The following is a 12,358-nucleotide window of genomic DNA, read 5'->3' as shown; positions in this document are numbered from 1 at the left end:
AATTATATATAAGCTGCTATTTCAGAATGAGGATCTGACCCGTGAGAGGGGTAGACCGTAGACCATTCCCCTTACCTGTTGACGTATTCTACATGTCTACGTATTTGAAGCCCTCCTCGTTTTTCTACGTATTTGTCTTTTCTTCTTCTACTATTTTTCTCCTCTCTCATCCAACCGCCACCACTGCCTGTTCTAGATATATTTCAACCCCAATTGAACCAATTCCCCTCTATCACCAGTTCACCACTTAACAATGTGGATATAATTATTATATTAAAAAATAAGTCCCAATAGTAACAGTTGTAACTATTTTAAATGTATGATATTAGATGGAGTCATGGAGAGAACCCAATGACAAAAAATCGAATATTAAATTTGCAGAAATTCGTTTTTACAAAAAGTGACATTTAGAGAACCAACGGATCTTAGACTATAATCAATGGGGTGGAGAAGTGGAAAATAATGAGTTATTTCCCGAGTTGTTAAAATGTTATTGTTAAAGACTTTACCTGTTCTACCATTCTGTGGTCGAATGTTCTTGTCTTTTAAGTTTTAACTCTCTCAAGTGTCAGGACACTAGCAATCTTTGAGAATATCAAAGGTGAAGTTATTTGACCAAAAGAAAGTGAATTCATGGATACAGGAAATAAGGTGTTTTAATCTCTGTTTCTTCTATCTACACATACGTACCAGATCAGGATGAAATTAAAAAATCAATAGTAATAGTTGATCATCCACACATTTAGGATAGGAAGGTTGTAGTATGTTCGCCCGATTTGCAATAGGAAGGTTAGCAATTTGCAGTTTGTAGCATATGTTAGTTGGAGATTTGCAATAGACGCCATTCACAAGCACTAATTAATTATGAAGCGATTTTTTTTTATCTGTCTACGAGCTACCTAGTACCAAGGTCATACTAATTTTTGGATTTATCAAGTTCATGAGGTCCATAGTACAGTCAGGCAAGTATTCAATTTAAAGTTGTATTCAAACTAGGAACCATTCTCACCGGTATTTTTTTTATAATGGAGTGTTTTATATCCCATCTTACCTGGTTCTTGAACAAAAAATTTCCAGTCTACGGTAAACGCTCAGGTGATAGTCTTCTGAATAATTTTTTATTCAATTAGACACCTGAGGACTGAGGTGCAGGAAGAATGACAAATCCTAGCTTTTAAAGGAGTAGCTGACCTGGAGATTTCAGAGTAGTGCCAAAGAGTATTCTGTCTTTATTTTTAGGTAAAGCGAAAAGTATTTTGTTAGAGATCAACAGGACGGCGGTGTTTGCATCTCTAGGAAGACTCGAGCAATCACAAGTGTGAGTTATGTTAACAAAAATGGATAACACGTGTGGAATAAAAATGAGCCATGTTGGACTATACGAAGGAGCCGGGCACATGCCCGGGTCCAAAATCCAAATTGCTAAGTTATTATGAATAATTCTACGGCGCTTTAGATTCTACGGTAGCTTAAGACATTGACATACAATTCCTATCCACTCACCTTAAAAAAAATTATATAAACCAAGATCCTCATAATATTTTTTCCTCACACCCTCTCAAGTCTCAACTCTGAAGTATCAACCAATTTATTTTCATCTTCTTCTACTACAATGGCTTCAACACCAGTTGATGTTCTATGGGAATATGATCCATTTATTCGAGTTTACAAAGATAACCGTAGACTAAGAATTAGACCCGATGTATTTGTTCGACCAACATGTGTTTCCTCAAAAGATGTTATAATCACACCAAAAACTAATGTTTATATAGAAAATGTCCAAGTATACAACCAAGAAAGTGTGCTATCAGCAAGATTGTATCTACCCAAAGGAGCAAACCCACACTCTAAACTACCCCTTCTCATTTACTTCCATGGTGGTGGTTTTTGTATAGAATCTGCTTTCTGTCCAACATACCACAATTATCTGAATTTACTAGTTGAAAAAGCTAATGTTATCGCAGTTTCAGTTAATTATAGAAGAGCATCAGAATACCCTTTACCTATTGCTTATGAAGATTCATGGGCTGCAGTTCAATGGGTATTTTCACAACAACCTAAAGAATTCTCTCCACCTCAAGAAGAATGGTTGAAAGACTACGCCAACTTCAACCAAGTATTCATGGCAGGTGATAGTGCAGGAGCTAATATCGCACATAATATGGGGATTCGAGCGGCAGATCCTAAATTCAATGGCAAGTTTAGTGGGATTGTTGTTGTCCATCCTTATTTCCTTGGTGTTCAGCCAATTGAATCTGAAGGAGACATGGAGGATTTAGGGAAGCTATGGTTTGCTATTCAAACTACGAAAAGCGAGCACGATGACCCAAGTCTCGATGACCCATATCTCAATCCGCTTAAAGATCCAAACTTTTCGCAGTTGGCATGCAAAAGGGTGTTGGTGTGTGTTGCTGAGAAAGATGCTTTGGTACACAGGGGGAAACTATACTATGAGAACCTAAAGAATAGTAAGTGGGCGCAAGAGGGTGGAGTGGTGGAAATTATGGAATCCAAAGGTGAGGGCCATGTGTTCCACACTTCTCGTCTTACTGGTGGAAAGTCTGATGAATTGATGAAAATGGTGGTTGCTTTCATAAACGCAAAAGAACCTGCAAAAGATTGAGCATTCTCCAGCATAATGTTGTCATATGAATAAAGTTATTAAGTGTTTTTTAAGAAAAATAAAGTAAAAAAAAAATATGGGTTTAGGAGGATTGGTTATGCTATTCAAAAGGGGCTTGCGTCACAATTTGTAGCATGTTTGACCTCAAAATTCTTTGTATAATTTATTTTAAATATCAAATAAAATACATTCTTTCTATGAAAAAATGTTGGTTTATGGCTTCAAAATAAAAACATGCCCTCTTAGGTTAAAATAATTTATCCCTATGATCCTCTAGATCTTGTACCTCTGAAAAAAATTATAAAAGAATGGGTAAATGATAGATTTAGTAAGTTCAATAAGTTTGCCAACCTGCCTTCAATTGAGACTATACTGGTGAGTTATCTTGCTTAACACATAAAGTTCAGCCCTCTCATAGATATATTTTGGCCGGACATTCTCTCTCCATCTAGCAGAAATCCCCTTCCCGATAGCGAAATAGACTAACTATGGATCCGTTCAATGCCCTTGCCTTCGAGCTTGGCACAGGACTTCTAATTCTATTAGAACAATGGAAACAGCTTGAGCAAATCCCTTTCTCAAATAGATATTTTTATCCCCCGCAGAAAGATCTTTCTTTGGTGAAAAGTTTTCTATTTTTTTTTAATGATCGGTCGTAGATCCGCTTGCTTGGATTCGATGGAGGGATTTGGCTTTTGTGGCCTAGTGGGTGGACATCCCTATAGCGTTTAGTCAGGCTATGAATGCAATCGTTCGCATGCATTGCACCCAAATAAAATATGGTGAGGGTATGTTTAACACTGCTTTAACATTCAAAAATAATATCCATACCTACTAGTAACTAATAACGAAGACAACTAACTCAATTTAATTGAAAGTTAAAAATTAACCAATAAAACATAAATTTCACACAGAATTCAGCTTCAATATAATTCAGTAACTCAATATGTTTCTCGCGTCGCCTGAATTCTTAGGTAATTGATTGGTTTTAGATGTGCTTGGAACGCCATAGAAATGTGGAAATCAACCATATATGCATCAATCATTTGCTGAGCCAATCATGTGCTATTTTCAACGTCTCTCCTGTTAACTGCACCTTAAATGTCCAAGCCATGAGTGTGGAAAAGCTCCCTTTTGTTCTCCCTGATGTATTTACTATAGCCCTAGGGTCGACAACCCTGAGTGCTACCAGACCCGTTTTATATTTCCTCTTCGATCTCCCACCTTAAGCCTCCAAGGTGATATTTGGCACCAAGGTATAAAATTCAAACTTGAAGAATTTCAGTTCATTCGTTATTACTGTTTATTGAATGTTGCTAGTGGCTATAGTGATTCCATAACAAATGAATAAATGTAATTAAGTTTTTGATTGTTAAATCTCAATTTGAGTTGTCTTGCTTATGAATGCTTTTGTTCCCCCAATGATATGCCTTAAAGAAAATATCAAATGGAGTTTGGTCAAATAATGCAGCTTGAGCATAAACTTGCAACAGACAATGCAACGAAAACTACTTGATTGGTAAGCACTTTTCTTTATGTTCTTTTTTCATGTATTTATCTTTCATCGTTTTGGGATTCCTCTAAATAGCTTCTTTCGTTTGACACGGAAGGAAACGACACATACATTGGAATATGCTTCCTCCGAATAGCTTATTTCAAATCGCCTTATGGTAATCTCTCTAATTTCATTTTCCTGGCCAATTTGATTTCTAAATGTCAGAGTCTTTTATTAGTTGTAAAATAAAATTTAATGTGGGGATGGGTGGAACCAATATCAATTTTTAAGTCTTTGTACTGATTTGGGGTGTCCCGATTTAGTCAAAAATAGTGACAATGATTAGATAGTTCGACTAAGTGAAAAATTCAAGTTGTGTACTAACTATTAGGAGGTAAAACATTAGTTTATGATTCTGAGTTCTAAATCTATGTCTTGGTGTTGAAGTAGGCTTCCATGACTTTGTTTGAATAGATACTGATTAGGGGATACTCAATTTTGATAAATCATGTTTAGTATTTAGTTCAGTTTTTAGGTTGGCAAAAGTCTAGCAAGCATTTCATCAACCATTTAGGCCAAGTCCAATGGTGTGGCAAAACATCAAATATGACAGAAATTGTAATCCAATTGTACGTCAAAACGCTAACCCGCCAACGCTATCGGTATAAGTTTACCTATCTATACCTCCAGTTTTAACGATATAATGTATGGTCTGCACACCAGTAGAAACGGCGGCTAGACAATTTGTTTGACCAAATTTATTTTTAAAATCTTTAGCTCTGGTAAATTACGTTTGTGTCCTTATTATTTTATTTGTATACTTAAGAAAAAAAGGGCAAAATGGGAAATAAGGAAAAAAAATTCCATACGCCATTGGGAGTGGAGGTTAGAGAGTTTTTTTTTTGGTTTGTTTACACGCCATTGTCAAAGGCGGCTAGGGAGGTGTGTTTGTTTTTTTTTTCTTTGTAAAAACCATTGGGTCTTAAAACGCTATCCTACTAACGTTATGAACTATTCTATTGTGGTTTGGTGCGATGGCGCCCCAAACCATTGGACTTGGCCTTAATACGAAGTTCCTTGATTGGTTGATGGACGTCGCATTGGTGGTATTACAATCGATGTGCAAGTTATTAAGGAATTTCAATGTTTAGGAGATAGATTTACTGTTAAGACAGAGAATTGGTGCATCTACATGGCTAGTTATGTGATTCCGCTAGTTAGCAATGGATCAGAGTTCTCTAAAGCAACCTCATTGAATTTCAATCTCCTTTACATGTAATTGTTTCCTAAGTTTATGACGACCCATTATTTATACTTAAATATTATATGGGTGGTATTACGATATGCAGTTGTTAAGGAAGTTCAATGTTCGGGAAATAGATTCTTTGTTAGTGATTCTACATGCCAATTATGTAATTCCATTAGTTAGCATTGGAGTTCTCCAAAACAACCTCATTCATAGGCGAATCTAAGAGAGGGCTAACAGGGGCTATAGCCTATAACGCCCCCTAACTTCCCAACCAAAAAACAAAAAACAAAAAGGTTAACGAGTAACACCCCCCCCCCCCTACCACTACAAGAAAATGGGCCTTTAGCCACGGATGACCCGAAATATTTGCCACGGCTCCAAGCTGTAGAATCATTGCCTACGGTTGGTAGCTGTTGGGATACTTATAATAGTTGTAGAATGGTGTGACACTATTTTGCTACCTTTCTATACGGTCATAGCCATTGGTATTCCCACGGTTTAGACCGTTGGATCATATCTTGATAGTATGTGATAGGTGTGGATTTTAACCCATGGAAATAATTTGATGGGATAGCTGGAAAATTGGTCCAAAATTTGGGCGTGGAGCTCCAAATTTTCCCATAAATATCAGATAAGGCAAAAAATAATAATAATGAGAAACTAAACAAACCTCTTCCACTGCCTTTCTCACCATCTCTCTTATCGGCTTCTCTAACAATTCGTCCACCAGCACCACCACCTCTCTAACAGCTCATCACCATCACCTCTCTCTCAATCTCTCTCTCATCAAAGGTAATGTTAAAAGTTTTATTTTTTAAGTTTTTGTTTTATTAAAGGTCGGTGCTTTTTTTGTTGTTTCAGAATTGTAGGAGTGAAGTTAGATCCCACAGTAGCTGAAGAGGTTAGTTCAGTTGCTAAAATAAAAGAGGTAAACTTTAACGTAACATATTGTTGTTCCTTTTTGGTATAGTGGACGGCATGCTCTAAGATCTGGACTCTTGGAGGTATTATTATTCTTATACTTTCTCCATTGACAATTTTTTAGGTTCCTTAATTTCTCCAATTTTGTGTTTTTTAATTTGTTTTCCAGCTTGGTTATGAATTAGATGGCAAGGATCTTGATGACGTCTTTTGGCGTTTCAAAGCAATGGCTGAGAAGAAAAAAGTGAGTAGATGTCTTGGCACTTGTGGGTTGGCACTACCGTTACTGGACATTACTATCCTAAGAAAAGTTTGTTTTTGCAGCATCTTTCTGATGGCGACATATGTAGGTATTCCACCATATCTGGAGCTAGGAATTCGGAGTTAATAATCTGGACCTAGCTATTTATAGCTAATAGCCTAGTAGTTTTCTTTTCTTGAGTGTTTTTTTTTTTTTTTTTTCTAGTTCATCATTTTAGAGTAGAATTTCTTTAGTTTAATCTGGAGTTGAAGATAAAATTTCGACTTTGAGGTTTTTCTAATGAAGTTCTTCGTGTTCTTCGTCTTTAGCCTATTTTTCCCCTCTTTCGATCTTGAGTAAAAATTTCTTTTCACCAAAAGTTGGTTTTTTTTCTCAAATCACCTGTTTTCAATCCAAAAATCACAGTTGTCAATTCCAGATCAAGTTTATCATCATCATTCATCAACAATCAATCAAGATCATCAATCAATCAATCTACAATCAAGTATGAGACAACATTCAAAACAAGGTGACATATTTCTTTTCTCTTTTATTTCATTTAGCATTGCATATTAGGTTTTTTTTTTGTTTTATTATAGCATATAGTTATTAGTTTTTAAATAATTTAGTGAAGATCATCCAACTTGTTAGATTAATTTTTCAAGCTTTCTTCGTTCGCCTATCTTTATACATTACACCTCAATAGAAGTAAGGCTGGTTTTACCAGGCGAGTGTGGGTGCCTAACACCTTCCCACATCGTACCTTGATATCAGATGAAATTTTCCAGCCACAGGGCCATTTGGTCTCTGGGTGATATGCAGGTATTCCACTTTGTTTTACTGTCTTTCTAGTTCCTGCTTCTTTCTAGATAGCCTTCGTAAGCTTTTTTACATCTAATACTCACGAGTCACAACACAGGTTACATGTGGGACTCTTGGTCTTTCTACAACAACTCTGAAACTTATTGGTATAGATGGAGTGGAGCATATTGCTTGTTCAGTTGGAACAGGTCCAGTCGATGCAGCTTACAAAGCCATAGATCAGATTGTCAAGGTTTGTGTAATTTTGAAAAAATAAAAGATTTCTTTTAATCCATTTTTATATTAGTCCAGAGTAGTTACTCATAGTAAATAACATTAATATATTAGTCGAGAGTAGTCACTCGTAGTAAATACAAGCAGGACAAGTCCACTGTGCATTCATATGAATATTATATCGAAGATGATAGAAAAAATACACGCACACACACAGAAAAGAGAAAAAGGAAACTGAAAATTGTATTAACTACTTCTCCAAAGCTTTTGACGAGTTTAGGGGACTCCATTTTCTGCATTTTTATATTAAATCTACTATGCTTTACAAACTTTTTCTTTACAAATAATATATACTACCATTAAAAAGCGAGTTTTTCATTTTCATTTGTTGTGCAAAAAGGATGTCGTTCTATCATATCCTTACGCTACCATTAATGCCAGCATATAACTGTCATTATGTTATACTAGATGGCTACCCTACACTAATGAAAAATTCTCAAATACTTGATCTGAAGCCTAGTCTAATACAATTACATTTAGCTTTGCCAGAGGCTATACTTGAAGAATTTTCTATTGCCTTAGTGAAGTTATTCATCAGGAATGGTTGTATTTGAAAAGTGAACACCCATTTAGATAGAGCATTTTCATGGGGTTAAGTTAGGGCTGTTGAGAACTTTTCTGTTTTAGTTGGTTTGTTCAGCCTTCTTGGCTCCTTTTCTTTTGGCAAATTTTATTTTGGCTCTTACCAGTTGTGTAGCTTGTCTGAATTTAGCAATCAAATACACGTTGTTCCCCTTGTAGGTATCGGTGTCTCTTCTGGAGTACCCCATGAACTCAGAGTCACGGAAGGCATTGATGCAATAGCCTCCACAAGAGTTGTAATTGTTGGAGAGAATAGCCATACATCTACTCATGCTATTACTGGACAAACCCTTAGTCGGACGTTCAGGTGCGGAATATTAATGTCTTTCTCTTTTTTTATTGTTTATGTTAAGGTAATAGCATTTTCCTCCCATTACAAAGGGGCAGGGGAAAGTATGTCACTCATGGCGATCTTCATTCTGGAAGAGGGTTTCCTCGAGGCGCTAGGGGATCTTGGGTCAGGCCAGCACCTCATAGCTTCCCTGGTCGTGGTTTAAGAGGCGTTGGTGGCCATTTGGCGCTTAACCATGGCCGTGGATTTAAGGGACCTTTTGGATTTAGAGAGATGTCCTATTATGGCTGTACCAGAGAGAGTCAGACCCATGCTGCCCCCTATGACGACTTACAGCAGGAAACCTGGTAAATCTTCGAGCCTAATAGTCTCCTTTAATATGATATTTATTTTTTTAAGGTGGTTTGTAGTTAATTCTACTCTTCCATTTGGGCAGTTCCTTCTTATCCTAGGGGTAGTACTTATTGTTGGTTTACATAATTGCCTACACTAAGGTTTAGAAGAGGAATTCCTTAACAATGTTTTGTATCTATCTGTCATTTAACTTCTTTTCATGGTTTCAGGTAGTATTGTGGATGAGGGTTGATTCATTACATACGGTCACTTCTTTTATTGACGAGTCTTCTAAACACCGAGTTGATGGGTAGTATTGCGGATGAGGGTTGATTAATTTCGGTTACTTCTTTTATTGAATCTCAATGTTTCTTAAGCTTGATCATTTACGCGAATTTGGCATTCATAGAAGTTGGAGATCTTGGAGTCGGAAAAAGGGGAAGCTATTGGTAAATTTGTTTAGCACTCTTTCTTGATATTTTTCTTCTGTTTTATGTCTAAATTATTTTTGGTGATGTGCACACTTTGGTCAAATTATATTTGGGGTGTCCAGATGAGATATTGAAGTTAAATCCAAGTTATAAGGCTCCACCTAATTACAAACTGCTGGCGAGAGGCCAAAGTTCCTGTTCCTGTAAGTCTATTGGCATTGTTTTCTCTTCTTTCCACATCAGAGCTTACTGTTTTTCTTATAATGTGAAATTGCAAATAGTTTTTCTGTATTTACTATGATACTCTCAGTGTTTTGTTATATCATATATCTCATCGGAAGGTTATTAATGTTTACGGCTTGAGTACAAGTGCAAAACTAGTGACTTACTTGAAGGGGTTTCCGAGGTACCCTTTATACTGTAACCTCTATGTCAATCATAGAAGTTCAACCGAAATATTATGAAGATAGGTAGAAGCTTAGCATTAAAATGTCTGTGTTTAAATTGAGTAGTGTATAGAAGCGAGGATGCTCTGTGATTGTAACATAAAAGCTTATCAGACGAAAAGCAAGTTACCAGTTTAGTTCACTACTTACTTTTTTTTTTCCCTCTCGTTCAGTGGATGAAAATTTTATTAAAAATCAAGATTGAATTGTTGTGGGGAACATGTCAAATCAATTATGCTACCTACGAAATTTTTATCCTCCTCTCTTTTGCAGGTTAAGCTTTATCTTGGATTGAACTTTGTTCGTCTAATATTGGAGCTTGAAAGCAATACTCAAAAATTTCTTGAAGTGGTAAGCTGGCTAAGAGTCATATGTTATTTGTTTTTGTATTTATTCTATTCTCAATGATTGCTCGAATCGATCTGTTTGGTATATTGTAACTGTTCTGCTATCGTTACCTTATCTCCTTAAAGTAATTGAGACTGGTCGCATGAAGGGTTTAGTGTAGAATATTTTCTCTTTATCCTGATTCCTTTAACTTCTCATGGCTTAGGAAACTAGAGCTAAAGTACGAATCCAAGGCACTAAAGTAGGTTCAACAGAGAGGTAGTAGTACTAATTTGTTGTTTAAGATATGAATTTTTATTATCCTCTTTACTTTTTGATGATCCTCTTGGTGCAGTAGTTAGCAGAGATGGTTTGGCCAAGACAATATACTCACACTTGTTTGACTAGTAAGGTTATGGTGTCATTGGGAAATGATTGGTTAGATCTCCTCTCCTTCCTCTTATATTGACATTTGTGAAAGTACTAAATTAAGGTGCACACATGATGTTAAGGTCAACAGCACAAAAGAGAAGCTTCAACAACACTTCAACCAGGTTTGTAAGAACATGCATCGCCTCTTGAACATTAGCTAGAATTCTACTCTAAAGCCTAACGTATGGATTATATTGTTCAGCATGTTGAAAGGAGATTCAGCTATGCACCGAGTAAAGAAGATACCGAGAATGCCATACTTGGAGACCATAGATATAGTCATAAGTCCTGACCCATTTTATTAAAGTTTCGGTGGATGCTCATGAAAAGGTTAAGGCTAGAGTTCTGAAAAGCTAGGACTTCAAATCATTTTCGAAAGTATTCGATTGCATGGCAATGATAAAATTTAACGGAGAAACATGCACGAGGTGAATTTTTTTTGGGAAATATTTGAAAATTTATATTTGTATTGAGTTTGGATAGTAAATGCTTTTTTTTTTTTTTTTAAAACTTGTATGAATATTAATCTCTTTATCTTCTGTGTTTTGGTAAAGGAATAGTGATTGAGAATATGTGCCTTCTTTATGGTATTGTTATTAGGATGGATGAATTATTAGTTGAATTGAAAGGCAAAAGTGGACCTAGGATAAAACAATAATTATATATAATTATATAATTTTTTTCTTTTTTTTAATCTAAAATGTTTTAGCCACAGCTCATGTCCGTCGCTATAGTACAAAAAAAGTTTGTTGCAAAACCACTTTTGCTACGGCTTTTCTCCCTCAAATTAAATGCTACAACTTTTGCCACGGTCATCCTCAGTGGGATGTTGCTACGGCTTGAGCTGTCGCGTGGACCGTCGCATTTACCCACGGACTTATGCTGTAGCGAAACTTTTAGCGACAGGTCAAAACCCCACGGTCTTGCGACAGTCGATATCCGTGGCTAAAGGCCTTTACCCACAGATTTAGGTCGTGGCTAAAAGTCTGCTTTCTTGTAGTGTACACACACACAAAACACGATCAACCCAATTTTACTTTTTTTTTTGTCTGTATTTGAGGGGGGAGGGGTGTAATACTCGGTAACCCAAAAAAAAATATATTGCTATATATGTAGTTCTAAACTTTGAAAATGTAGGTTTACATCCATATTAAGATGTTAGCCTGTAGCCCTGTACAAACCCAATCAAACATGCATCCTTGATCTAGTCATATAAGCCCACACTAGATATATTAATATATTTGTAAGTTATCATGTATTATGATTATTTTCAATATGCATGACCCTTTATTAATTATATTATATCAAGCTAGAATAATAATGCAACAAGACTTTAGTAGCGGATTCAACAAAAATATCATATCTAGCCATAAAAGTTTTCATTTGTCTTGATCAATACGTACTACTTGGGGTCAAAAATATCATATCAAAAACTACAACCAATTTTCTTAAATAAATACTTTTGGGTACATGCATCGGAACCTTCCTAACTTGCTATTGACAATTCTATAGAAAAATGTGTTACGTGTATGTAGTTATCCCAATGGTCGGGTTACTTATGAAGTGTGTATGTTGTGACCTCCATATCTTGAAAGTTAAAAATTTCCTTATACTGGTTGTTAACTCTAGCTGTTTCATATGGTAGGAGCTTCAGTGGTTATGTGATGATAATGTGTTGATGAAACTCAAAGGAACCTCAAGGTTCAAGGACCATTTCACAGAAGAAACACATAAAGAATATTAGAAACTTGCGGGAGTATAAGGTATTCCATAATTCATGTTATTGGCAATATTGGTTGGCTTGATACAGACATGATCGAACACCATTTGTGACAGGAAGAAACGACTCAAGGATTCATTCATTTAGATGTAATCTTTTAATTTTTCTTTT

The 12,358-nt window shown here is 35.9% G+C and overlaps 1 long non-coding RNA gene and 1 pseudogene across 2 annotated transcripts; both read left to right on the top strand.

Moving 5' to 3' along the window:
• Positions 1–1,466: 1,466 nt before the first annotated feature.
• LOC147521849 (putative carboxylesterase 13 pseudogene) lies at positions 1,467–2,829 on the top strand (annotated as a pseudogene). The gene has a single exon (XR_015194594.1). The product of XR_015194594.1 is annotated as a putative carboxylesterase 13 pseudogene (transcript).
• Positions 2,830–8,059: 5,230 nt separating this feature from the next.
• LOC147521848 (uncharacterized) lies at positions 8,060–10,935 on the top strand. The gene is made up of 7 exons (XR_015194591.1): positions 8,060–8,513; positions 8,594–8,845; positions 9,062–9,280; positions 9,385–9,465; positions 9,982–10,059; positions 10,262–10,589; positions 10,670–10,935. It is a non-coding gene; the product is annotated as an uncharacterized LOC147521848 (long non-coding RNA).
• The last annotated feature ends 1,423 nt before the right edge of the window (positions 10,936–12,358 follow it).

Source organism: Coptis chinensis, chromosome 1, assembly GCF_015680905.1.
Source record: "Coptis chinensis isolate HL-2020 chromosome 1, ASM1568090v1, whole genome shotgun sequence".
Taxonomy (NCBI): domain Eukaryota; kingdom Viridiplantae; phylum Streptophyta; class Magnoliopsida; order Ranunculales; family Ranunculaceae; genus Coptis; species Coptis chinensis.
Note: the sequence above shows the minus strand (reverse complement) of the source record. Positions and strands in the feature narration are given on the sequence as shown.